Raw genomic sequence first — 26,206 nt, 5'->3', positions numbered from 1 at the left:
CATTACACAAACAAAACTGAAAGGAAATGTATGTGCTGAATAGCGTATCTGGTATAATTCCCGGGTATGTTGCCCCAAATGATTTGCTTTAGAATTGCAAATTCAGTTTCTATGGGGTAGTGACATGTCCTAAGGTCCAGATACAGATTACTGATGTGAGAAATAAAAGTATTGGTTTAGTGAATCAGTCAAAAAGGCACTGTCTTACTTTTAGCAATTGGTATCTGTTATTATGGGACTGGATGAAAATTGGAAAACTAGGGCAAGAAGTACAACTTTAAGTCATGGGATCAAAAACTAAATATGGCTAAAATTCAACTGCAAGCAATAGGATAGAATAACTCTCAAAAGCCTCCTTTTTTCTTCTTGCTGTAAACCTTCCCTGAGGGGGTGGGCCAGATGGGAAAACAAATGAGGACATATTATTCTTCAGCAAATAGGTTATTTGGCTAATAAACAACCAAATTCTTAGTAAGATACCAAAACTGGTATGATAGTTCAGTTTTTGTTTTCCTTGGAGTTTAAAATACAGCTTAAATAGTCTAAGAGAAGATCTAAAAACTTGGTGCTACAAGTTCCTAATAATTATGCAATCTACTATTATATTGTTAGGTTTTTGTTTTTTTTTTTTCTCAAAAGATTAAAAGGTAAAATTTCCCTTTATATTTTGAAAAAGTAAGTCTTTTTCAAGTGACATTTGAACTGTGCCAATTTATGAAATACATAACTGTCACTCAACTCACTGTGTTTCACTTATTTGTGAAATAGTGATATCTTTTTTATATTCTCTTAGAGGCAGCAGCTGCTAAGGCAAATGTGTCTTACAAGGACCAGCTATTTTATATACTGTCTAGCGACAGTTGTGAATATTCTGGGCAATATAAATAATATGCAAATAACTGTATGCTCTCTAACAAGTCATAATTGGAGAGGTTTTCCATAAACAGCAAAACTAATTTACTAAACTACCTGGCTCAGGACCTGCACAGGACTGGGTTTGAAGGGTATGAGCCCTAGCCTGACAATATATAATTGAAATCCATAATGAAATACATTTGAAGTAAATTTTTGTTGTTGTTGGCACCATAATGAAACAAAACAAAACAAACAGCAAAACTCAGACAGTACTCATCACTGGAACTATATTTAAACCTGTTACCCTTTAATTCTCATATTCATGCTCTTTAATTCGTATAACTTCGTATAATGTATGCTATACGAAGTTATTAGGGTTTTTTTTAATATACTAAAATGTTTTTAAAATTATCTTGGCTAAAAGTTATCTCTACTTGTAGTGGGTAGGAGAAAAATAGTCTGACATATCTCCCTTTCTCTATTTTCTCTACTTTTATAGGCAAAATTGTGCACTCGTTAAAGATGGGGAAAAAAACTGGTGGGTGAATTGGGGGAAGACTATGTTGAAATTGAGAGGACTATTCACTGTACCATTGACCTCAGCCACCTCAGGACCCTGTGATGATTATTTCTTAAGGAAGTCAGAGGATCCATGTAAGATAAGAAGGAATCTCTCTCTCTGAAATTAGATTTAGAAAGAATGATTCATGTGCTCTGACTCTTATAAAAGAGATTGGTCGAGAATTGAATCAATCTATGCTTTAGAGAAGAATAAGGATGTTTCATCTGAAGCAGGTTTTTCTAAGATTTATCAAATAAAAATCTATTTTGACCTAATGAGATTGTTATGAAGACCAGTGAGATAGTGTACTTTAACTCTTTTAGATTTCTAAGGAAGAAGCATATTCAAATGACAGAAAATACTGTTATTGTGAAGTCATAGAATCCCATAAAGTTAAAATATCATTTCTCAAAAGCACTTCTTGCAAACTATGAAACTATAAGTGCAGCCATTTCTATACTGTCTTTTTAAATCCAAGCAAAGTGCAGCCAACTAACTACTATTTAATAAAAGTAATAGAAGCTCTTCCTTTTGTACAAAACATTTTTCATCTGCCAAGTGCCAAGAAGAAATATTAATATTGATTCAGCCTCAGATATGAATCCTGACCTCAAAAGTACTGAATGTGATTAGTCTGTATGTGCATTACCCCCATGGACTATGAATCCTGACTTTTTTTCTTAATGATGATGTTTTAAATCAAAGTAATTTGAACTTTTGATAGTAACATTGAAAGCCTGTATACTTTCAAATGCTTTTGGTACAGCCTGTAAAGGACAAAAAACTAGATTTTTTCCCCACAGTAATTTTGCACAATATCACTTCATCTACTGTTAAGATACATTTCACCAAAATAATTTTGGTGAAACAAAGTGGTAGATACAGTAAATCCATGTTTTGTCTTAGCTGACAATATAGATGAGACTATGAGGGTAGAGTGAGTATATTTATAGATAATAATATACATTTGTTCCCTTTTAAAGGAAGGCTTCTGGTCATAATAGCATGCTGATTTCAGCTCATGTGGAATTCAAGTGGGATCAAATTCAGGGAATTATATATTCCTAAATATCTTTTATTGATTCAGGTCATTTTAAAGTGCAGTACCGCTTTAAAAGGAGTGATTCTTTGTGATTCTAAAAACACAAATTTAAATGACACAGTTTTTAAGATTGGCAATGTCAATCTTGAAATGATATTTACTGCCAGTCAGAACTGCAATTCCAGATTTAGAAACATTATTAACTGATCACCTTTTGTTTTTGACACTTCCCTATATTTCTCCTTGATGATGCACATAGTCCATGCAGTACATATAGTTTATTGAAAATGACCCACGCTCAGATATAGACATATGCATTTCCTTCCTAGGTCATTTATCTTTTAGCTTGAAATCTGTTATTCTTTTCCCCCAACTGAATCGTTTCATTTTCTTTCCTTTCTCTTCAGATTTTTGCATTTTTTTTCATTTCCTTTCTCAATTGTTTTGCTCCCCGTTCCTGCATATATCTATCAATGAGAAATTTAATTGAGTCATATTATCATGAAGCAGGTTATGGGCTTTTCATGCACAGAGACATCCCAGCACATCATTTATTACTCAATTCCCACTGATGCTGTATTGACTGAAAAGTGCAAAACCAGAGAGGATGACTCATTCAAGAGAGTTAAAAAAATGTGCACATTAAAAGACAGATAAATAAATCCTGACACTTTTATCTCATTAAGGTTTGATGAAAATAGAAAGTATAATTTGAAATGTGGTTCTCAAATTTTTTTCTTGACAAAGTGTGCAGTGTTTTCACACTTCTCCCCAAACCCCTAACAACACACTTGAAATGCTGCCCTGGTCACTGTGACATTAATGACTGAAAGTAAGAATGAGTTTTTGCTTGTGAATAAATATGTGTTCAGTGTTAACTTTAATTATTGAAAATCAAGTTGCAGAAATAGTCCACCTGTAAAGACTGACCAAATGCTTTGTTTCAAGGGATGATCTCACCCCACAGGATATTGTCTGACTGTCTCACTTGTTTGTTTGTGTAGAATTGTTGCATGATTTTTTAGGATTTGCATAGTTAATTATGCCTTTCAAAGTCTCTGCGGGTCTCTTTACAGTTTTAGACTATTAATGTGCTATAATAAGCTTTTGGGGATAACAGTAAAATTCCTTTCTCATACTTAAAAAAAAATTTTTTTACACACATTGTATACAAATGGGGATCCTAATTGCTTTCTTTTGTGGATCCTCCAGGAAGTTATACCAGATCATATGACCATACAAAGTACTACCTAATGTGCTATAATAAGCTTTTGGGGATAACAGTAAAATTCCTTTCTCATACTTAAAAAAAATTTTTTTTACACACATTGTATACAAATGGGGATCCTAATTGCTTTCTTTTGTGGTTCCTCCAGGAAGTTATACCAGATCATATGACCATACAAAGTACTACTGATTGTTTAAGATTAAGCAATAATAAGAGTAAAGTCACAAGAGGCAGCTGTCCAGTAGGAGAGCCCAAACGTGGACAGAGGTAAGGTGGGAAAATGGTCACTATGTGCTTGGATCCTTCTTGTGTACAATTTTTGGTGCCCAGCTGCCCCACGTGCCTCTTTCTTCCTCCAACAGTAACCAACATTCCTTGAATAACCATTAACACAGGTCCATTTATGACAAAGAAAATTCAGAAACTATTTCTGAGAAGCCTACAAAGCAGACAAGCACACAGCTAAGAGACTTGATGGGGACAAGTACTATGAGGAAGATGAAGGGCCTGTGGGTATCTCTTGAGGCAATGAGGAAAAAAGACAACACTGAGTTCCTCTGAGTGCTTAAGAGGCCTCTGAGATGTTCTCTGTGTCAGAGCAGCTTGAATCAGCATAGCATGGTGTTCAGTAAACTGGCCAGATATATTTCTTTCACAGATATTATTACCTGTTAAGTTTTGTCCTGCCTTTGGTCTTCATTGGCAATAGGAAGGAAAAGTTTAGGCACTTGATGTTATGAAATCATTAAATTAATGTGGAAGGGACCTTAGATGTAGTGTAGTACAATTAGAATTTATTAGAAAATATTGCATAAAGCTTAACATGTAACATTTTATAAAATTTCTTATATATCAAACAAAAACAAACTTGGTAGCAAAGTGATATTTTCAAGTAGTTGAGTAAATAAATGCTGCTCTATGAGCCATTTTATGAGAGAAAATTATGGGAGAGGGATTTTAAAATAGTTTGATAGGTAAAACAGGTATAACACATAAAAAAGGAAAAACTCATTAAGTAAGGAAATTTAAGAAATAAATATCTGTATATCTTTCCCAGAAGGAATACAGAGAAACCCTAGTGGAGGGCTAAAATAGAATGCACAGTAAAATTAACTAGAATGGTTAAAAAAAGATAAAGTATAGAAAATTAGGTGTCTTAATAACAATAATTAGTCTTAAAGTTATACTTCATATGTACCAGTTTTCAATTTATTTTGTCTAATTTTCTTCTACTTATTGTTATAACCCTGCTGTGGATTATCTTCCCATTCTTTTTTGGGAGGCAGCTGTCACGTGGAACTGAAGCTATTTTTCTCAGTTATTGAATCATAATGATTATGTCATTTTATCAGGAGACATGTTAAAGATGGTTGTATATGGAAATCTATATCAAGAAAGATGGACTTAAAATGAGAAGATTTGCAATCTTAAAGTTATTGTTTTATAAACATAAGGAACTCAACACATTCAGTCCATCAGTGAATTTTCTTGGTAATACATTTAAACTATATCTAGGATCTGACCTTGTCTTATCACTTCCACCACTGCTATTCAGGGCCAGCTACAGCCATATTTAAGTTTTTGCCATCCCCTCCGAACTGTAAAGCTGCCTTCACTCTTACGCCTCTACCGTCTATTCTCCCCCAGGGACAAACTGAACTTTAACATTTAAACCCAAGGAGCAGGTTATAAGCCAAAGTCCTCGGAGTAAACTGGTCCTGTAGAATGTCTCTGGCCTCGTTCATTTTTGCTCAGTCCTCTCCGGCTATACTACTCTTGTAACAGGCGAAGTAAGCTCCTTCCTCAGGACCACGGAGATATGTTGCTTCCTTTACCTGAGGTGCTCTACTCCCAGATATTTATTTGTATGTTTCTTTACCTCCCTAATGCCTTTACTAAAATGTTGGCTACTGGCTGCTATTGCAGTTTACTATTTTTACTGAATATGCAATATTTTAATGAAAGTATAGTAACAGCCTGTTTTAGCAAATCTAACTAGACCCTCTTACTAGATCTAATTAATTTAATTCAGGTCTTAAAATGATTAAAATAGTAGAAATATTATTAATAACCTTAGGCAACCACTCTATGTTCTAATCCATTTGTGGATAAATTCCTGAGCTTCTATATATAGAATCTATAAAAAGGTGAAATTCAATAATTAATCATAATTGTATAATTTTAAAACAAATAAGAGCCATTATTTTTAAAACAAATAATTACATATGATTTGAAGTTAATGTAAAATGATTATGCAAGTAGAAATATTTTAGTCATTAAACAAGTTTTTATCTTGGCACACATTTATTTATGAATATGTCAAACATCCTAAGACTTTATGTTCTATAGAGAATAGATTTAAAAAACAACATTTATAGTCCAATACAGCCATTAATGAAAACTGGAGACTATTCAAATTTAAGTAAAAACTTTTTTTGGTGTAAAGGTTTTTACTATGTGATTTTATTTATTTATTTACTTACTTACTTATTTATTATTTTTAACTTGCACTGCCATATTTTTGTACAGACTTCTTGCCATGACTCTGCATTTATTTATCTATCTATCCATCTATCTATCTATCTATCTATTGGCAGCTGGCCAATATGGGGATCTAAGCCCTTGACCTTGGTGTTACAAGGGTGTGCTCTAACAAGCTGAGCTACCTGGCCAGCCCTATCATGTATTATTATATAGCTTGTTTACATGTGTAATTCTTTTAATTTGGAGAAAGAGGACATGTGTTATATAAAAATATGTGGTCATTAACATCCCTAAATACTTATTTTTAGTTTTAACAGATTCTTTGCCTTCACAGTTCAGTTTTTTTTATCCTGAATATGCTTTCTTTATCTGTTAGTTATAAGCAACGTGAAAAACATGTTTTAACAAATATAATCATTCATTGTCTCTAAAAATGGTTCTACCAATCTGTACACATAGTCATTTTAAATTCAGCTGCCATCAATAAAAAGTCTTCAGACTGACATTGTCTACTATTTTTTAAATTTATGTCTTATTGTATACGTTAAGCTGTACAACATCTTTGACACATATACATAGTGAAATGATTACTACAGTCAAACTAATTTACATATCTACTATACTTTTGAGTAGTTCTCAGGTCTCATACATAAGTGTACTTTTAAAAATTAGTGGAAAATAGAATTACAAGGTAATGTGAATCTTTCCATAAATTTTTTGAAGTACTTATGTCTGCGTTTATAAAAAAAGAAAAGAAAAAGTCTCTCTGTGTGAATCCACATATATTAAAACCTTTCACCATTCTCTCATAGTCAAAACCAGTTGGTAATTTAATTTAAAGCCTGGATTCTCATCAACTGAAATACAAGTGCATTTATATTTTTAGTCATATTTCTTAACACTTTCAGTAGTTATAGTAAATGTTTCTTTTGTTTATTCCAGGAAAAAATTCATATTTCAAACATTTTTTAATCTTTTGAATTTTAATCTTCACCCTTCTTGCACTTACCGTTTTATTGTTCTAATGCACTTTGTTCTAAATAGTCTAAATTGAACAGGTCAAAATTTTCAAGCATGCTTTTATCACATTTTTTTTCTCTACATTTTCAGCATTTTTGCATTCATGGTACAAACAATCTTTGAATTTATTTTATTACAGAATTCAACTCGATTTAACATTTTCTTAATGATGAGTGAACCCAACTATCTTTTTCACTTGTCAAATGACTTACACTATTTTTCCAGCAGTTTTGGTTCACTGTAATCAAAGTTCCTTTTTTCTGAACAAGTTGAACAAAAGAAAAGCCACATGGGATTGATTCTTCTTATTCTTTATTCATTATTTATGAAACATTGAAGTATTTTTCTCATTATGGTGATCCATAAAACTTTGAGTAAAATTGTAGATTAATCTTGTAATAAAATAATATGCAAATATTTGTATATTTGTGAGGAAAATGAAGTTAGTTTAGTCAGGTCCCCTCACCTCATTTTCAGCTGGTTATGATTCAGTACATCCTTTGTAAACAAGTTATAAGAGTGGTATAACTGCACATGCATGCCCATATACCCCTTGGCTTGTTGCAGCTATAATGTACTTTTGTTATAAAAGGCAGCAGCTCTGAACTACTGGCAGTGGAGCTCGCATCTAAAATAAAGCATGTCCACTTTGCCAGCAGCTATTTGGTTTTTCTTTCAACTACCTGGCTCAGGACCTGCACAGGACTGGGTTTGAAGGGTATGAGCCCTAGCCTGACAATATATAATTGAAATCCATAATGAAATACATTTGAAGTAAATTTTTGTTGTTGTTGGCACCATAATGAAACAAAACAAAACAAACAGCAAAACTCAGACAGTACTCATCACTGGAACTATATTTAAACCTGTTACCCTTTAATTCTCATATTCATGCTCTTTAATATAGCCTTAGAACACTGAGGTCAATAACGTAGAACTCAAGTAGACAGGTCAAAAAGTCTACATCTTTTAATAGTTCCTTTGTAAAATTAGCTCAAAATACCCAGGACTGAAATAATATATGGTACTTCTGGAAATATTTGGGTTGTTTTTTAAACTATTTGTTAAATGAATGAGTAGGTATGTTAGAATTCAGAGAATAATATCTAAAATAATTAAAAAGTACAAGTAAAATCACAAACATTTAAACACCTTAACATGGATTAAAGTCTTATTTGCATCTATTGTTATCTCATCCACAGTTAGATACTGTGAACACAAAGGATATGGGATAATTGCATTGCATTCAAAGAGCTTTGGATCATTCAAAAGGAACAACTGTAAAAATGGAACATATAGGGCCAGCCCGGTGGCGCACTGGAGAGCGCGCCGCTTGGGAGTGCGGCGGCGCTCCTGCCGAGGGTTCAGATCCCATGTGGAGACCGGTCCCCGTTCACTGGCTGAGCGCAGTGCAGGTGTGACACCGAGGGTTGTGATCCCATTACCGGTCAGGAAAAAAGACAAAAAGGAGTCCTGCCGAGGGTTCAGATCCCATGTGGAGACCGGTCCCCGTTCACTGGCTGAGCGCAGTGCGGGTGCGACACCGAGGGTTGTGATCCCATTACCGGTCAGGAAAAAAGACAAAAAGGAGAAAAAAAATAGAACATATACATTCTGAATTAAAGGAGCATCACTTTCAGTTGGTAAATGAGTGATCTCAATACTTACTCACTACGTCAAAGTAAATAAATAAATAATTAATTTAAAAAGCTTTAAAATTTGTTTCTAACTGTAAATACAATTAAAATAATTATTTTCATGTTACAATTATGGGTGTTTTCTTTCTTTTCTTCAAAATTGTATCTACTATGGTTTTATCATCTTGGTTGATAATGATAAAGGATGACTTGAATCCATAGTGGTGGGGAAGGATGTAATGTATGCCCACCCTAAGAAGATTGCATGAATTAACTCCTTTGGTCTTAACACTAAACCTAAAGGTCTGGTACTATTATTTTCTTTATTTTTCAGATGAAGAAAATAAGGCACAAAAATGTAAAGTAAATTGCCTAAGATCACACATATAGTAAGTGGAAAGCTAATTGAACCCAGCCAGTGTGGCTCCACAGTGCATGCTCTTAATCACTCTATCAGTGCTTCACAGGTGCATCACACCCAGATCTTGCTAAAATATAAATACTCCTCGAATAGGTCTGGGCTGGGGCTGAGCTTGTGAAATTCTAATGAACTCCCAGTTGCTGCTGTTGCTGTTCTGCAGACCAGATGTTGAGTAGCAAATCTTTATGCTGTGTGGCCTCTTATAAGCTAGGCAGAGATAGAACAAACATGCAGTAAGAAAGAGCCCCTTTTTGTTATGCATGCTTGCCATGGCACCAAACTTTCCACAACCAAAGCAAGCGGAAGGTCTGCAGTGTCTGGACCTGTATTAGGCAAGGTACGTCTGTCCTCACTGCACCTGATGTATCAGATCATTGCCATACACTTACATCATATTAATTTTGGAAGCCAATGATACTTATACATATATACACATATATATATACACACACACACATACACATATACATTCCTAAACTAAAGGCATGATCCATGTTCATGTAAATTTACTGGAAGACTGAACTTTGTAAGAATTTTATGTTATTATAAGACAACTTCAGAGCCAGCTGTGACATCATATAAGATGTCCTGCATCTTGCCTCTTCCGGGCCCTGTTTTAAATAATTCAAAATTTTGTTTAAAGTGAATTTTACACTCTTTCCATAAATATAGAATTCATTAAGGCCATTCTATTGTAGTAGTAATCTCTTTTTCTGGAAAGAGAAATATATATATATAATTAAAAAAATAATTTTGAGGATACATGTAAATTACTAAAATCGAATTATTATTCAATACTTTTAACATTCATACAACCATAAGAAAAAGGATTTATCTGAAATATTTATATCCTTTCTCTAAATATTGTTACAACTTACAGGCAGCAATTTTTAGTTCTTTCCTACTCTAGGCTTTGGCTTTCTGACAGTCTTTTTACTGATTCCCTGAATCTTCTGACATTCTTTACAATTCCTCTAAAGCTTTTCTTGTAGAGATTTACTATTTTGACAGGTAATAAACAGGTCTTGAATTTATCGTGTTTTACATTTGATGACCTCAGTTAGTTCTGACACATGTTTTTCTCCCTGATACATTATGATTTTTATCTTCCAGTTGTTTTTGCATAATGCATATGCATAACCATGCCACTGGCTTGTTCTGACTTCTAAGCAAAAGGTAAAGGAATAACATATACTGCAAAAGGAGCCTCTGGGAAAAGTAGTAAGTTATTTCAAACAATTCCATGTAGTTTAATTTGAAAAGGCAAATTAGTTGAGATTTTAAATGTTTATTTAATGAGTCTTTTCTGATTATGATGAAGAGCCAACTGTGTAAAATTAATCAAGTGTCCATAAATATGTCATGTTCCATTCTTATTTATCTCTCTCAGAAGAAGCAGCTGTACCTATACTAACCAACTTTTTTATATCAGTATTTAACTTATCAAGTTATTCTTGAATTGATTGGAAATTAGTTTTGAACTAACTATCCAAATTATTCAAAACAAATGAATTAACCTCAGTCGGTGGATATTGTTGCTTTTGAAAATTAAGAAAAAACAAAAAGACAGAAATGATGCTCAAACCTAAATATATACAAACAACTGCCTCCCCAAAGAAGAGCCCCGTTAAGGAAAAGGGAAAGAAGTCTCTTAGTCAGAAAAGTATCTTGAGTTGAGCTTTCCTGGGAAAGGCAGCCGACCTCCTGTTGGAGGTAGTGGCTGTTTCCAAGGTCCACAAGAGTGAACTTCATAGCACAGAGGGGGCTAATAGATCATAGTGAGTTAGAACCAAGCAATCTGACAGAGAGAGAGGTCAGTTCTCCCCCAAGAGGAAGCATGAGGATTTAGGATTGTGAAAGCTAAAATTAGGATTTTTAAATTTAAAACAGAATATAAAATTTTCCACCTAATTTAAGCAGCAAAGAAACTGACTCTCCAAAACAAAGAGTTTATTTTGAAATATCTAAGGATTGCAGTCCAGGACATGTGAGGGGGCTGGGGCAAAGGGAAGCTTTTAAAGGCAAAAGGGAGAAGTCCCCATGAGCTGTTTTAAAACAAAGACCACTGGTTTCAGGGGCTTATTGCAAGAAGTTAACATTTGCTCATTGGTGGCACTGGATGTTGCTAAGGTCTTCATAGAAGCTGCTTAACTAGAAATTCTGATTGGGAATTTTTTGTGTGTGTCAATTCCTTTTTCAGGTACACATGCATGAGGGTGATTCCTTCATAGCCTCCCAGATCCATTTCCTTAGGGTTTGACATAATTGACTCCATTTTGGTATGGACAACTTTCACAAAAATAAAGGACGGTGGTAATTTTGAGGTGAAAGTTGTGATTGAATTTAGGACAGAAGAGCAGAAAGGTTATAGCCTGAAAAGGAAAACAAGACTGACATTGTTTAAGATAGACAAAATCAGTTACTGGTTTAATGAAATGTCAACAAATTTAAAAAGACATAATTTTAAAATGCATCATATCCAACATTGGTCATATAGTAACCAGGTAGATTCTAAAATAAATTTAAGAATCTCATAGCTTTGGGATAGAAATTGTTTTGTCATCAAAGGAATAAAAAAGGGTGATTATAGTATAAATAACTACAACAAAAGAAAGAAAGAAGAAAAGAGAGAAAGAGAGGAAAGAAAGAAAAAGGAAGGAAGGAAGGAAGGAAGGAAGGAAGGAAGGAAGGAAGGAAGGAAGGAAGGAAGGAAGGAAGGAAGGAAGGAAGGAAGGAAGGAAGGAAGGAAAGAAGGAAGGAAAGACTGATCCACAACAATTCACTGAACTTTCAGAAAGAGAGAACAAACCTAAGGTTACTGGAGATGGGGTCGAGAGGGAGGGGGTTTGGGGAGGGACAGGTCTGGTAAAGGGCATAAAGAAAAATTGTGATTTGTAGTAAGAAATATGTTAATAATAAGAAGAAAAGAAAAACATAAAAATACTTATATCACAAACAAGCTGAGGAATCAGAGCTTCTGTTGTAAAGTTTGTGCATCTGAAATTTATCACGTTCAACAGAAAGTCTCCACAAGTATACTATATCAAATAAATACCCTGAAATATCGGTCTTGTTATTCTTCAGTGATGTGTTTAAACTCCAGTAAAACCTGTTTACCAGTTTAATATCTTTTTTATGATAGCATAACTGTATACAACTCTGATTTATAAAAATAAAAGCTCAAGCTCTTGACTTCTGGAATGAGTTGTCTTGGCAAGGGAAGTGCCCAAATTGAAAGAAATACAAGAATGTGTAAATATGTTATAAAAATTAGAACTTTATATCATGGGAATAAAAGCTTTTCATTTTATTTTGTTTTTTATAAGTCACACGGAACAGTTGTGTATTTTTCTAGGCAAAAGACAGATCTATTGAACACTAGTTGTTCTTCCTGTCCTCACTCAAGATATATCGTCCTTGTTTCCTTTTGTTTTGGCAGTATGCTGAACTGCCATTTATACTCATAATTGTTGTTTTGCTAATGACATTCATAGTCACACTGAATTCCAGAGGACATTCAAATTCCAAATATCATAATTTTCTTCTTTATACTTGTATCAACTTTTTGAGCCACAAAGTTAACATACTACTGTTGTCCTCACACATAGGGACTTGAGATACAGATAATTTTTAGTTATTTGCCCAGAGTGTCAGAGACAGATGCGGATCTCTAATTTTTATTCCAGATTTTCTTATTTTCAGTAATAATGAATTCAAGATATAAGGAAAAAAATGAAACAAGGAAAAAAGCTTTTGTTTCTAGAATCTATCTTTCACCCTTGGTAAAAACACACTCTCAAGATACTGTGAGACCATGAACATACTGAAATATGAATTTTCCTTTGGCCTTTCAAAAGTGATGATATAAAGGTATTCCAAGATCATAAAGAGATTTGGTAAGAATAGACTTCAGAATTTCTCTCATTTCCATATTTTGGAAACACTGTTTTTACTTTGCAAACTTTATAAGGGCATGTGTAGGCATCATTCACTACTTATCCTCTACTCAAGTGTTAAAAATTGATTGTATCATATGCATGCATTCCAACCTGCTTTTCTTGCATCAAAAGGGAAATTGTGAAATAGATTTTTGTTTATTTCCAATTTAGATTAGAACAGGAGTTATTACAACCACGAAGCTTTCACTTCATTTTCAAATATCATCACTAAAATTCAAAATAGTGAAAAGGATAAGTTTTTAAAAAATATTTAACACACACATGCTGTTTTCAATTATTAAGTAAAAAGTACTTTGCCATTTTAATAGAATATTTTAGGCAGAGCTACAAAACCTGTGGAATTATAGAAGATAAATAATATGAGAATCTTCCTGTGATCTTATTGAAGCAGGGATTTATCTTTTCCAGAAGGATGCCGTTCTTATGTTTTTGCATACCTCAGTTATAATTTGAAAATTTCATAATCGCATTACTATATGATAGCAAAGCTATATTTAAGGCTTCTTCTATGCCAGACAGTGTGAGGCCATTTTCCATGGTTTAACTTTTATAATGCTTATAACAAACTAAAGTGGTAGCCAAAAAATTACCATATATTGCAGAAGAAGTAACTGAGACCATAAGTTAAATAACCTGTCAAGGTTACTTTCACTGTTTATAAAAATAGTGCCAGGAATAAAATCCAGGTTACGACTAACTCAAAATGCAAGTTCCTAATCATTTTGCTCCTACAGTGTAGCTCATGAGATGTGATATAACTACTTAATTTTGATCTTATTGAGTGTTCTTTTGAAATAACAACTCAAGCCAACATGTTCCTCATATTTTATAAGTCAATTCTGAATTATCAATTTGGAGGCAAGCATAATATAGGTAGGAAAACATTGGTTTGTTATCTATCCAATACACATTTACCTTTTCTTGCTTTCAAATATAACATGATGTCATTAAGGATGGCAGCATACATAGCTTTAAAAATGTATTTCTCAGCCTTCCTTGCAGCTAGCAATAGTTAAGTGAAACAATTGTGAACAAAACATAAGCATAGTTAGTTGGACAGGATTCTAGAACGGATCTTTAAAGGGGACGGTATTAGTCTGTTTGTGTTGCTATAACAGAAATACCTGAGACTAGGTGATTTATAAAGAACAGAGGTTTATTTGGCTTATGATTCTGGGATAGCTGCACCTGGCATGGGCCTCAGGCTGCTTCTACTCATGGTAGAAAGTGGCAGGCAGCTGGTGGGTACAAATAGATCACATGGTGAGAAGAAGCAAGAGAGAGAGGGGAGGTGCCAGGGTCTTTTAAACAACCAGATCTCACGGGAACTAATAGAGCAAGAACTCACTCATTGATCCCCTCTCCCCCAGGGAGAGCATTAATTCATTCATGAGGGATCTGCCCCCATGACTCAATCAGTTTCCAACACTGCCACATTGGGGATCAAATTTCCACATGAGTTTTGGTGGGGACAACACATCCAAACTCCATCAGGGACCATTTCATTTTGAACCCACCTTTTAAATTTTTGTTCGCCTTCTTTATCTATCTTCAAACAAAGATACAATCCCCACATATCTTGTAGCATTTTTGAGATAAGGAGGATAAGGGTAAGTCCACAAAGATGGTGGAGCTTAAAGAGCCTGATTGCCATCTTTTGGTTTCTTTATTTTGTGAGAAATAATCAACCTCTATTGTAACACAGTTAAAAACATTGATTCTGAGAGTCTCTTATCAGCAACTGAATAAAATTTGTACTTAATACACTATATAAAATTAAACCCATAGGGAAATTGTACTTGTTCTAGGTAAATTTGATTTAAATTATTTGTTTTCTTAGACCTTTAGAAGGAAATTGAAGTGCATGGGAAAAAAATGTTCTTATATTATTGTAGAAAAATATGTTTTCCCTATGGCTAAATATGCATTTGAGTTCAAAATTAAAGTAATAAAAACAATTGATTTTAAAAAGAGTACATGATTGGAAAATTATACTGCTCTGATCACATCAATATTTAACTTATATAGTCATTTTATATGATTCTAATATTAATTTTATTTTTGTTTTTCTGCTATTTTACATATCATGGCTCTCAAATAAAAGATTGCTTAGACAAAATCTTTTTTTTTTTTTTCCTTTTTGTCTTTTTTCGTGTCCGGCAATGGATCGCAACCCTCAGTGTCGTGACCGTACCGGACCGGGACCAGCAATGGGATCACAACCCTCAGTGCTGCACCCGCACCTCGCTCTGCCAGTGAGTGGGAACCGGTCTGTATGTGGGATCCAAACCCTCAGCGGGAGCGCCGCCACACTCCCAAGTGGCGCACTGTAGCCACCGGGCCGGCCCTGCTTAGACAAAATCTTAAACAATCCCAAAATCCCATCCAATTGATCAAATAAACCATGGCAAAAATTAAGATCATTTATGAAAATGTAGAGCAATCAAGGAAAAGAGAAAGAAAGAAAGAAAAGAAAGAAGGAAGGAAGGAAGGACAAAAGAAGGAAGAATACATCAGTTCACTGTAAAACAATGAAACATTCTTTCAATGGCAAAGAAAAACTGAAATTGGAAAATTAATCGGTCAATTTTAATTCTATTAGTGTATTTTATAATATTTTCACAAATTATATGACTGACCTATTTCAACACTTACAATTTTCCTTAAAATTATTCTATTTCTTGTACACAATAGAGCCAAAGTGAGCTTCTGTACATTGAAATGGATTCTATAAAGAGGATATGCTGTTTTACATTTGCTCTTGTTTAGAATAAAATTTACAAAAAAAGAAAGCTTAGCAACAGTAGGCAATGACTTTCACTAATAGTGAAAAAATGCCAATTGAAATAACTATCCTGGAAAGCAAAATTTCCAAACCTATTTTCTTATAAAAGATAATAAAAAACACAGTGATGATTCTGTAAAATATATGTGTGATGGGGCTAAGGATATAGGGGACAGAGAAGGATAATCCAAAATGAAAAAAATGGAAAAAATGCATATCAAGTATTTTCATATAGCATATGTTTGGATAGAAGAATATATCATACTATTCAGGGACTCAGTTCTGATTGTCCCTGCAGTCTGATTGAATTCTAGACTTATTACTATCTAACTTTATCAATGACAAACTTGCAGAAGGTAGCCCCTTCTGGGCATCCAACTATTTCTTCTTCTGCAGCCAGCTACTGGGAGATGAAAATTGATTGACAGATGACTCCGAAGTGTAATCCTCCAGGCCCAGAAGTGCAATTCCAGATTGAATCAATGTTGAAACTTTTCCAAGACTCTTTCTAGGACACCCTGGGGTACTTATTTGAACTTTGGGGGGCCAAACTTAATTCATTTTCAATGCTTGATAGCTCCCAGCCTGAGGAAGATTCCCTAGGCCCAGAAACAGTTTGAAGTTGTAGAAGAAGAAACAGGAGCTAAACTAGATCTAAACTCTTACTACGTCAGCATATCTGTCCTGGCATACAAGATGAGCTTCATGCTTTTTATAGTGGGTAGTTATACTCTCTCTGTCTGGAGTGTCCTTCTGTCTTAGTTCATTGAGGTTGCTCTAACAAAACACCATAAGCTGGTATTATGGTATTTTGGTAGCTTATAAACAACAGAAATTTATTTCTCACAGTTTTGGAGGCTGACTAGTCCAAGGTCAAGTCACTGGCAGATTTGGTGACTGGTGAGGACTTGTTTTATGCTTCACAGATGGTGCCTTTTCATTCTGTCCTCACATGGTAGAAAGGACTAGGCAGCTCTCAAAGGCCACATTTATGAGGGTACTAATCCCATCATGAGGTCTCCTCCTTCATGATCTGATCACCTCCCCAAACTCTAATACCATCACACTGGTGGTTAGGATTCAACATATAGACTTTGGGGAGACGCAAACATTCAGACCACAGTCCTAGTACACAAGATGACCTTTGCACTTTTGATAGCGGATAGTGCTACTCTCTCTGCCTGGAGGTCCTTGTTCTCTATTTCTCTATAAAATTCTGCACATCCTTTAAGTCTAACTCTAAAGTCATCCTCCCTGAGAAACTTTCTTTTTTTTTTTTTTTTTTTTTTTTTTTTTTTTTTTTTTTTTTTTTGTAAGGAGCTCACATCATCCTTTGAGTTTCAGACTGTCTGACTCTCCTATGTCACTTATAGTAGGTCTTTTGTAGTAAGTTTTTGCTTATTTATTTATGGCTGCTTAATGACAAAAAAATCTATTTTTTTTTCTCATACATCTTTTTTTTGTACTTATTGAGTGTTCAGTGATTATAATATGAATGAATGTATTATCCTGGTCCAAATCACCAAACCTCTCTATGTCTATTTCCTTCTATATAAAATGTGAATAATAAATTTTGACTTAGGGAAATTGTTATTGGGATAATCAAATGGAAATGTATTTTTGAAAGCATACACAGTCATGTGCCATATAACAACATCTCACTCAATAACAAACTGCATATATGAAGGTGGTTGGAGCAATTAGATTAGGTGTATAGTAGGCTACACCATCTAGGTTTGTGTAAACACACTCTATGATGTTCACACAACAATGAAATTGCATAACACGCATTTCTTAGGATTTATATCCATCGTTAAGCAATGTGTGACTGTATTTTGAAGCTGTATATGAATATCTGCTGTAAATAAAAAAAATGAATTTAGCATTCACACATAGTTTGTTTTACACCACTTTTGCGGACTTTTGTAAAATGAATTGGATGACAGCAGAAAAGGGGTTCCAGAAATTAGCTATCTGCTTTGATAATTTGTAGATTATAAAATGAGAGTACGAGTCACTGGGAGTTATAGAAATTCCTCCTGGGTCTGATTCCTTGTGTCTCCAGATGTCTAGAGAGCACAGATATACCAGGCTTGTGGGAGCATAGCACAACTATTTCCCAGTCCAGCTACATTTTAGCTTCTGGAAATGACTCTGAGAGTGAAATTAGCATATGGCCAATTTGCTGGATGCCCAGAGGTTCCTGAGTCAAGCTGATACATCTTTATCTACTCATTAGGATTATGGCCTGAAATTTTGTTTCCTTGAGGCTATGCCTATTATTCTTGAAGTATTATAGATAGTTCATTCACATTATGTTTCACTTTCTCCTTCTATGAAATGGATTAATTAATATTAAACTAAAAAATATGTTTGGGAAATATGTTGACCTACATCCAATTACATGTAATGTGTTCTCAATGGGACAGAACTGGGAAATAATCCTCTAATTACATGTACCTAAGATACTCCTTATACCACACATACATGTGTGTGTATGTGTGTATGGTTTTATTGTTTTTATATATATTTAATAAGGTCTATTTTAGTAAAATTTAAACTATATATGTCTCCTTAGCAATGAAACCATCTTGTTGAACAAGATCTTCTTGATATAATCTGAATAAAATTAAATTTTGCCTTTTATTTTATATTTAAAAATCGATTTCATGTTTAAAGTTTTTCCTTACCCTCAGATACCTTACCCTGTGTGTGTCTCAGGGATTCTAAACCCATCTGCTTACTCTTAGAGAACTGTTAGTTTGAAAAAAATTCTGAGTTCTGAGATTAGAATGCCCAGTCCCACTCAATAATCAGAACACTGAACCCAACTTTCCATCATACATCTTCACTTACCAGTTCCACATGGCAGGACAACAACAACAAAAAAATCAGTTAAAGGAAACAGTAACAAACAGCCTCCATACTGTAGGTATGAGGAAAGGGAAGGGAGAGAGAAGTGAAACCCTACAGCTGAGATAAAGAAGAAATAATAAGCTAAACTCATTCTGCTATTGGAGCTACAAAGGTTGATAAATGAGAACATAGAAGGAATCATTGGAATAGTGTGTGCTACTCAAAGAAGGAGAGACATGATTTTCCCCATCACTTGACCGAGGATGTATTGAAAACCAGAGACCACTGGCTTAGAAACATCAAGCAACACCAGCAACTACTTTCAGATATTGAAGGCAGATCCAGGGGGCTTTGTCAACTGTGGGAACAAAGACAAGTTTCTGTGGAGGTAGGATTTAAAGGCCTAAGAAAATGCCAGATCCTGGAAAATAAATTACAGCATAAGGATGAGGAAGACAGTTTGAGGGCACAGGGGGAGAGAGAAATATTGAAAACAAATAGCAGTTAATTGAGACATAGAGACAAAGTTTACATAGAGAGTTGAATGTTACCAATGTGGATAACCTGCAAAAGTGGAGATTGTCCCAGGCAAAATTCACATTTAGCTTAAGTCTGGGGTTACAAACTCAGGGCTAAAATAGGAAATAAAATGGGAAATTCAACAATCATATATATATGAATAATTGAAGATATGTACGTATTACATATACATCTTAAAGTTTTTATCATATGTCTGTGTTTTCACATACTATGCATATAAACGTGTGTGAGCATGGAAACTAGGAAAGAGAAAAATGCTGAGACTGGATTTAGCAAATAAATTCAAAATTCTGCAACTCTGCAGTTGTGTTTCAGATTGCAGTCTTATAGAAGGAGGATCATCTGAATAGGTGGTGGATTTATTATTCCTTTGATTTTAAGAGCTTATTAACACCTTAACAGAAGCTAACTCTAAGATAAGTATGAATTCAAATATTCTGGACTATGAACATACTGGCTGGCAAGCCACAATCAAGCAGGCTTTATTATTTTTCTCTTATAATGTCTATCATAGTTCACAAATAGTATTACTTTATGATAATTATTTGTGGCCAATTACAGTGGGCTGGAAATAGTTAAAACACCTGGCCTATGATTCTGTATTTCCTAATATCCAGGGAATTTCTCCCTGGAAAAAGAACAGAAGGTGGGGACATAATCTAATCTCTTTGTAAACATGGTGATGGGACCTCTGGGTAAGTTAACTAATAATATGTGTGAGGAGGACAGTCTTCACTTATGGAATGATCTTAGTAGTATGTTTTTGGTTTAGGATTGCATATGGTAAACACACTTAGAAAACATAAATTTATAAGACATTTCTCTTTAGAGAATGTTTCATAAACTATATATGCTTTGGAGTATAAAATGGCACTATTTCATAAATTAAATAATCTCTGCATGAAATAACTAATAAATCTCACTGGAGACATTATCTACTACTCTGTGCTGGGGACACATATCTAGCATAGGAAGGAAAAACTTACAATGCCGCATGTGAAGCCTCAGACCTCTGCCTGCTTCCTCTGTGCCTCTTGAATAAGGCTTGATACTGGGTAAGATCTCTAAAGTGTGGTTATCTGATTGGACAGGATGATATGTTTGTGTCCACTCAAATGTGTGCTATCAGAAAGGTTCAGTTCAATGAATCAAAACCTTTTCCCAAGAAAAATAAAGGGATTAAAATATATGGTGAGAATAAAATAATGGATGGTTGCTACTTATCTTTATTACTAAGGAATAAAAGATTTGAGGTAAATTACTGGGGATAAGTCTTACAATGGAATTTGGAAAAGTTAAACACTGACTAAAATAAATTAGCAAAGTCAATTGGTAGCAAATAGAAGGCTAAAGGTAATGTAGCAAAATAAAACAACAATAACGAAAAAACACTATATTTATTTGCTGTTGTTAATAGCTCTGGCAAAATTAACATCAGCACTGTCCAACAGAAATATAATGTGAGTTACAAATTGTAGAGCTAGAGCTAGGTCTGGAGCTCACAGACCCCTCGAGCCATTCACAAACCCTTCACATGCAGGTCTATGAGCTAGGTAGCAAGAAAAAAGGTCCTTGGAGCCTTGGCTGAAGTAGGAATAGTCTTTATTCAGGACACAAATGTCTAGGAGCTAAACAGTCCAAAGGAGAAACTCAGAAACTCAACTGCTACATCAAAGTCCAAAGAAAAACTGAGCAGCTGCCAGCAAAGTAAACATGCTCTATTTTGAGATGTGAGCTCTGCCAGCCACCTCTGCTGCACAAACTCAAGAACACACAGTAGCAACAAAACAAAAAGATACATTGGTGAACATGTGCAGTAATTCCACCACGGCACAACTTGTTTAAAAGAAATATGCTGATCGAACGCCAACCAGACCTAAGCCAAGGGAGCCTGACTGTATTATCCTATTTTCCACACACAAATAAAAGCCCAATTTGCAATTTGAAATTTAATCAAGTAAAAAGAAAATAAGCTATTCTATTTTAAATATGACTCTCCAATCGACAGTGAATTTTAGACTTACTCTCTATTATGACTATATCTATTCGGACATTTCTCTGTTTGGACTAGCCACATTTCTAGTACCCAATGCATACGTCTAACTACCCAAGATCTGGTAGTTAAAAGAGATACAGCTCAAAACAGTTTGTTTTACGAAATTAGATGCGAAACACCCTGAAAACGGCATTGAAACAGGCTTGAAAACTGTGTTGTATATGTCTGCCAAAAAACTCACAATAGGTTGAGCTTTTACAAGCAACTTTAATTTTAAGGCAGCAGGCAGCAGAATGTGCTTCTCACATCTAGCCTGTAGGAATTCAGGTTTAGAAGTTCTATGTGGAAGCCGATTGGAGACTATGGTGGAAACGGTTTGTGAGACTTCTGTTTCAAAATGTCTGTCAAAAAGCATCAGAGAAACTTCCCCACATAGAATCCAAAATAACTCAGTGAACTGAATATGTGGTAGTTGGAAGAGAGGGAGAGCTCAAAACAGTTTGCTTTCAGAAATCAGACACAAAATCACAGTGCAAACGGCATTCAAACAGGATTAAAAAGTGTGTTTTATATATCTGCCAAAAACACTCACTGGAGGTTGAGTTTTACAAACACGTTTAAAACTAAGGGAAAAGGCAGCAGAAAGTGCTTCTCACAAGTAGCCAGTAGGAATTAAGGTTTGCAAGTGCTATGTGGAAGCTGATTGGAGCCTATGGTGGAAACGGCTTCTGAGACTTCTGTTTCAAAATCTCTGTCTAAAAGCGTCAGAGAACCATCCCCGCTTAGAATCCAACCTAACTCACTGAACCAAAGATGTGGTACTTAGAAGAGAGGTAGAGCTCAAAATAGTTTCTTTCGGGAATTAGACGCGAAATCACACTGCATACGGCATTCAAACAGGCTTGAAAAGTGTTTTGTACATCTCTGCCAAAAACACTCACTGCAGGTAGAGCTTTTGTAAGCAACTTTAACTCTAAGGCAAGCAGCAGAATGTGCTTCTCACATCTAGATTGTAGGAATTCAGGGTTGCAAGTTCTATCTGGAAGCCCATTGGAGCCTAAGGTGGAAATGGCTTTGGAGACTTCTGTTTCAAAATCTCTGTCTAAAAGTGTCAGAGAAGCTGCCGAGGTTAGAATCCAGCATAACTCACTGAACAGAAGATGTGGTCATTAGAAGAGAGGAAGAGCTCAAAACAGTTTGTTTTCAGAAATGAGATGCGAAATCACACAGCCAACGACATTCAAACAGGCTTGAAATGTCTTTGTATATCTCTACCAAAAACACTCACAGGAGGTTGAGGTTTTACAAGCAAGTTTAATTGTAAGGCAGCAGGCAGCAGCATGTGCTTCTCCCATATAGCCTGTAGGAATTCAGGTTTGGAAGTTCTATGTGGAAGCACATTGGAGCCTGTGGTGGAAATGAATTGTGAGACATCTGTTTCAAAAGCTCTGTAAAAAGTGTCTGAGAAGCTTCCCCACTTAGAATCCAGCATAACTCACTGAACGGAAGATGTGGTAGTTAGAAGATACGTAGAGCTCAAACAGTTTGTTCTCAGAAATTAGATGAGGAATCACTCTGCAAACGGCATTCAAAGACTCAAGAAAAGTGTGTTGTATATCTCTTCCAAAAACACTCACTGCAGGTAGAGCTTTTACAACCAAGTTTAACTGTAAGGGAGCAGGCTGCAGAATGTGATTCTCACATCTACCTTGTAGAAAGTCAGGTTTGCAAGTTTTATGTGGAAGCTCATTGGAGCTTTAGGTGGAAACGTGTTGTGAGACTTCGGTTTCAAAATCTCTGTCAAAAACCATCAGAGAAGCTTCCCCGCTTAGAATCCAGCAAAACTCACTGAACCGAGGATGTGATAGTTGGAAGAGAGGTACAGCTCAATCCAGTTTGTTTTCGGAAATTAGACGCAAAATGACACTGCCAAAGGCATTCAAACAGGCTTCAAAATGCTGTTGTATGTATCTGCCAAAAACTCTCACTGGAGGTTAAGCTTTTACAAGCAAGTTTAACACTAAGGGAACAGGCAGCTGAATGTGCTTCTCACATCTAGCCTGTAGGAATTCTGTTTTGCAAGTTCTATGAGGAAGCCCATTGGAACCTAAGGTGGAAACAGCTTCTGAGACCTCTGTTTCAAAATCTCTGTCAAAAAGCATCAGAGAAGCGTCTCTGCTTAGAATCCAGTGTAACTCACTGAAGCGAAGATGTGGTAGTTAGAAGAGACGTAGATCTCAAAACAGTTTGTTTTCGGATATTAGACGCGAAATCACACTGCCATCAGCATTCAAACAGGCTTGAACAGTGTGTTGTATATCGCTGACAAAAACACTCACTGGAGGTTGAGCTTCTCCAAGCAACTTTTAAAACTAAGGAAAGAGGTAGCACAATGTGCTTCTCACATCTAGCCTGTAGGAATTCAGGTTTGAAAATTCTATGTGGAAGCCCATTGGGGCCTACGGTATAAAAGGCTTGTAAGACTTCTGATTCAAAATCTCTGTCAAAAAGGGTCAGAGAAGCTTCCCCGATTAGAATCCAGCATAACTCACTGAACAGAAGATGTGGTAGTTAGAAGATACGTAGAGCTCAAACAGTTTGTTCTCAGAAATTAGATGAGAAATCACTCTGCAAACGGCATTCAAACAGGCTTGAAAAGTGTGTTGTATACCTCTGCCAAAAACAGTGCAGATAGAGCTATTACAAGCAATTTTAACTCTAAGCTAAAAGGCAGCAGAATTTGCTTCACACATCAAGCCTGTAGGAATTCAGGTTTGCATGTTCTTTGTGGAAGCCCGTTGAAGCCTAAGGTGGAAACGGCTTCTGAGGCTTATGTTTCAAAATCTCTGTCAAAATGCATTCGAGAAGCTTTCCGGCTTAGAATCCAGCATATCTCACTGAACCGAAGATGTGGTAGTTAGAAGAGAGTTACAGCACAGAACAGTTTGTGTTCAGAAATTAGACGTGAAATCACACTTCCAGTGGCATTCAAACAAGCTTGAAAAGTGTGTTGTATATCTCTGCCAAAAACACTCACTGCAGGTAGAGTTTTACAAGCAAGTTTAAATGTAAGGGAGCATGCATCAGAATGTGCTTCTCACATCTAGTCTATAGGAATTCAGGTTTACAAGTTCTATTTGGAAGCCCATTGGAGCCTATGTTGGAAATGGCTTGTGAGACTTCTGTTTCAAAATCTCTGTCAAAAAGGATCAGAGAAGTTTCCCTGCTTAGAATCAAGCATAACTCACTGAACCAAAGATGTGGTAGTTAGAAGAGAGGTAGAGCTCAAAACATTTTGTTTTTGAAATTAGAAACCAAATCACACTGCCAAAGGCATTCAAACAGGATGGAAAAATTTGTGGTATATCTCTGCCAAAAACACTCACTGGAGGTTGAGATTTTACAAGCAAGTTCAATTGTAAGGGAGCAGGCAAAAAAAAGTGCTTCTCACATCTAGAATGTAGGAATTCAGGTTTGCAAATTCTATGGGGAATCCAATGGCACCCATGGTGGAAAAGGCTTTTGAGACCTCTGTTTCAAAATCTCTGTCAAGAAGTATCACAGAGGCTTCCCTGCTTAAAATCCAGCAAAACTCACTGAACCGAAGATGTTGTAGTTAAAGAGAGGTAGAGTTAAAAAAAAGTTTGTTTTCGGAATTTAGCCGTGAAATAACACTGCACATGCCATTCAAACGGCCTTGAAAAATGAGTTTTATATCTCTGCCAAAAACACTCACTGGAGGTAGAGCTTCTGAAGGCAAGTTTTAACTCTAAGATAACAGGCAGCAGAATGTGCTTCTCACATCTAGCCTGTAGGACTTCAGGTTTGCAAGTTCTATTGGGAAGCCCATTGGAGCCTAGGTTGGAAATGGCTTCTCAGACTACTGTTTTGTAATCTCTGCCAAAAAGCGTCTGAGAAGCTTCCCCACTTAGAATCCAGCATAACTCACTGAACCGAGGATGTGGTAGTTCAAAGAGAGTTACACCTCAATCCACTTTGTTTTCGGAAATTAGACGCAAAATGACACTGCCAATGGCAATCAAACAGGCTTCAAAATTGTGTTGTTTATATCTGCGAAAAACTCTCACTGGAAGTTGAGCTTTTACAAGCAAGTTTAACACTAAGGGAAAAGGCAGCTGAATGTGCTTCTCACATCTAGCCTCAAGGAATTCTGTTTTGCAAGTTCTATGAGGAAGCCCATTGGAACCTAAGGTAGAAACAGCTTCTGAGACCTCTGTTTCAAAATCTCTGTCAAAAAGCATCAGAGAAGCATCTCCACTTAGAATCCAGTGTAACTCACTGAAGCAAAGATGTGGTAGTTAGAAGAGACGTAGACCTCAAAACAGTTTGTTTTCGGAAATCAGACGTGAAATCTCACTGCCATCAGCATTCAAACAGGCTTGAACAGTGTGTTGTATATCTCCGCAAAAAACACTCACTGGAGGTTGAGCTTCTCCAAGCAAGATTTAACACTAAGGGAACAGGTAGCAGAGTATGCTTCTCACGTCTAGCCTGTAGGAATTCAGGTTTGCAAGTGCTATGTGGAAGAACATTGTAGCCCATGGTGGAAAAGTCTTGTGAGTCTTCTGTTTTTAAAATCTCTGTGAAAACTCGTCAGGGAAGCATCCCCGCTTAGAATCCAGCCTAACGCATTGAACCGAAGATGTGGTACTTAGAAGAACAGTAGACCTCAAAACAGTTTGTTTTTGGAAATTACTCTCGAAATCACACTGCAAACAGCCTTCAAACAGGTATGAAAAGTGTGTTGAATATCACTTCCAAAGACACTCACTGCAGGTAGAGCTTTTACAAACAAGTTTA

This window comes from Galeopterus variegatus, unplaced genomic scaffold (assembly GCF_000696425.1).
Source record: "Galeopterus variegatus unplaced genomic scaffold, G_variegatus-3.0.2 Scaffold4017, whole genome shotgun sequence".
NCBI lineage: Eukaryota > Metazoa > Chordata > Mammalia > Dermoptera > Cynocephalidae > Galeopterus > Galeopterus variegatus.
The sequence above is the reverse complement of the archived record's forward strand: the minus strand, read 5'-3'. Positions refer to the sequence as shown.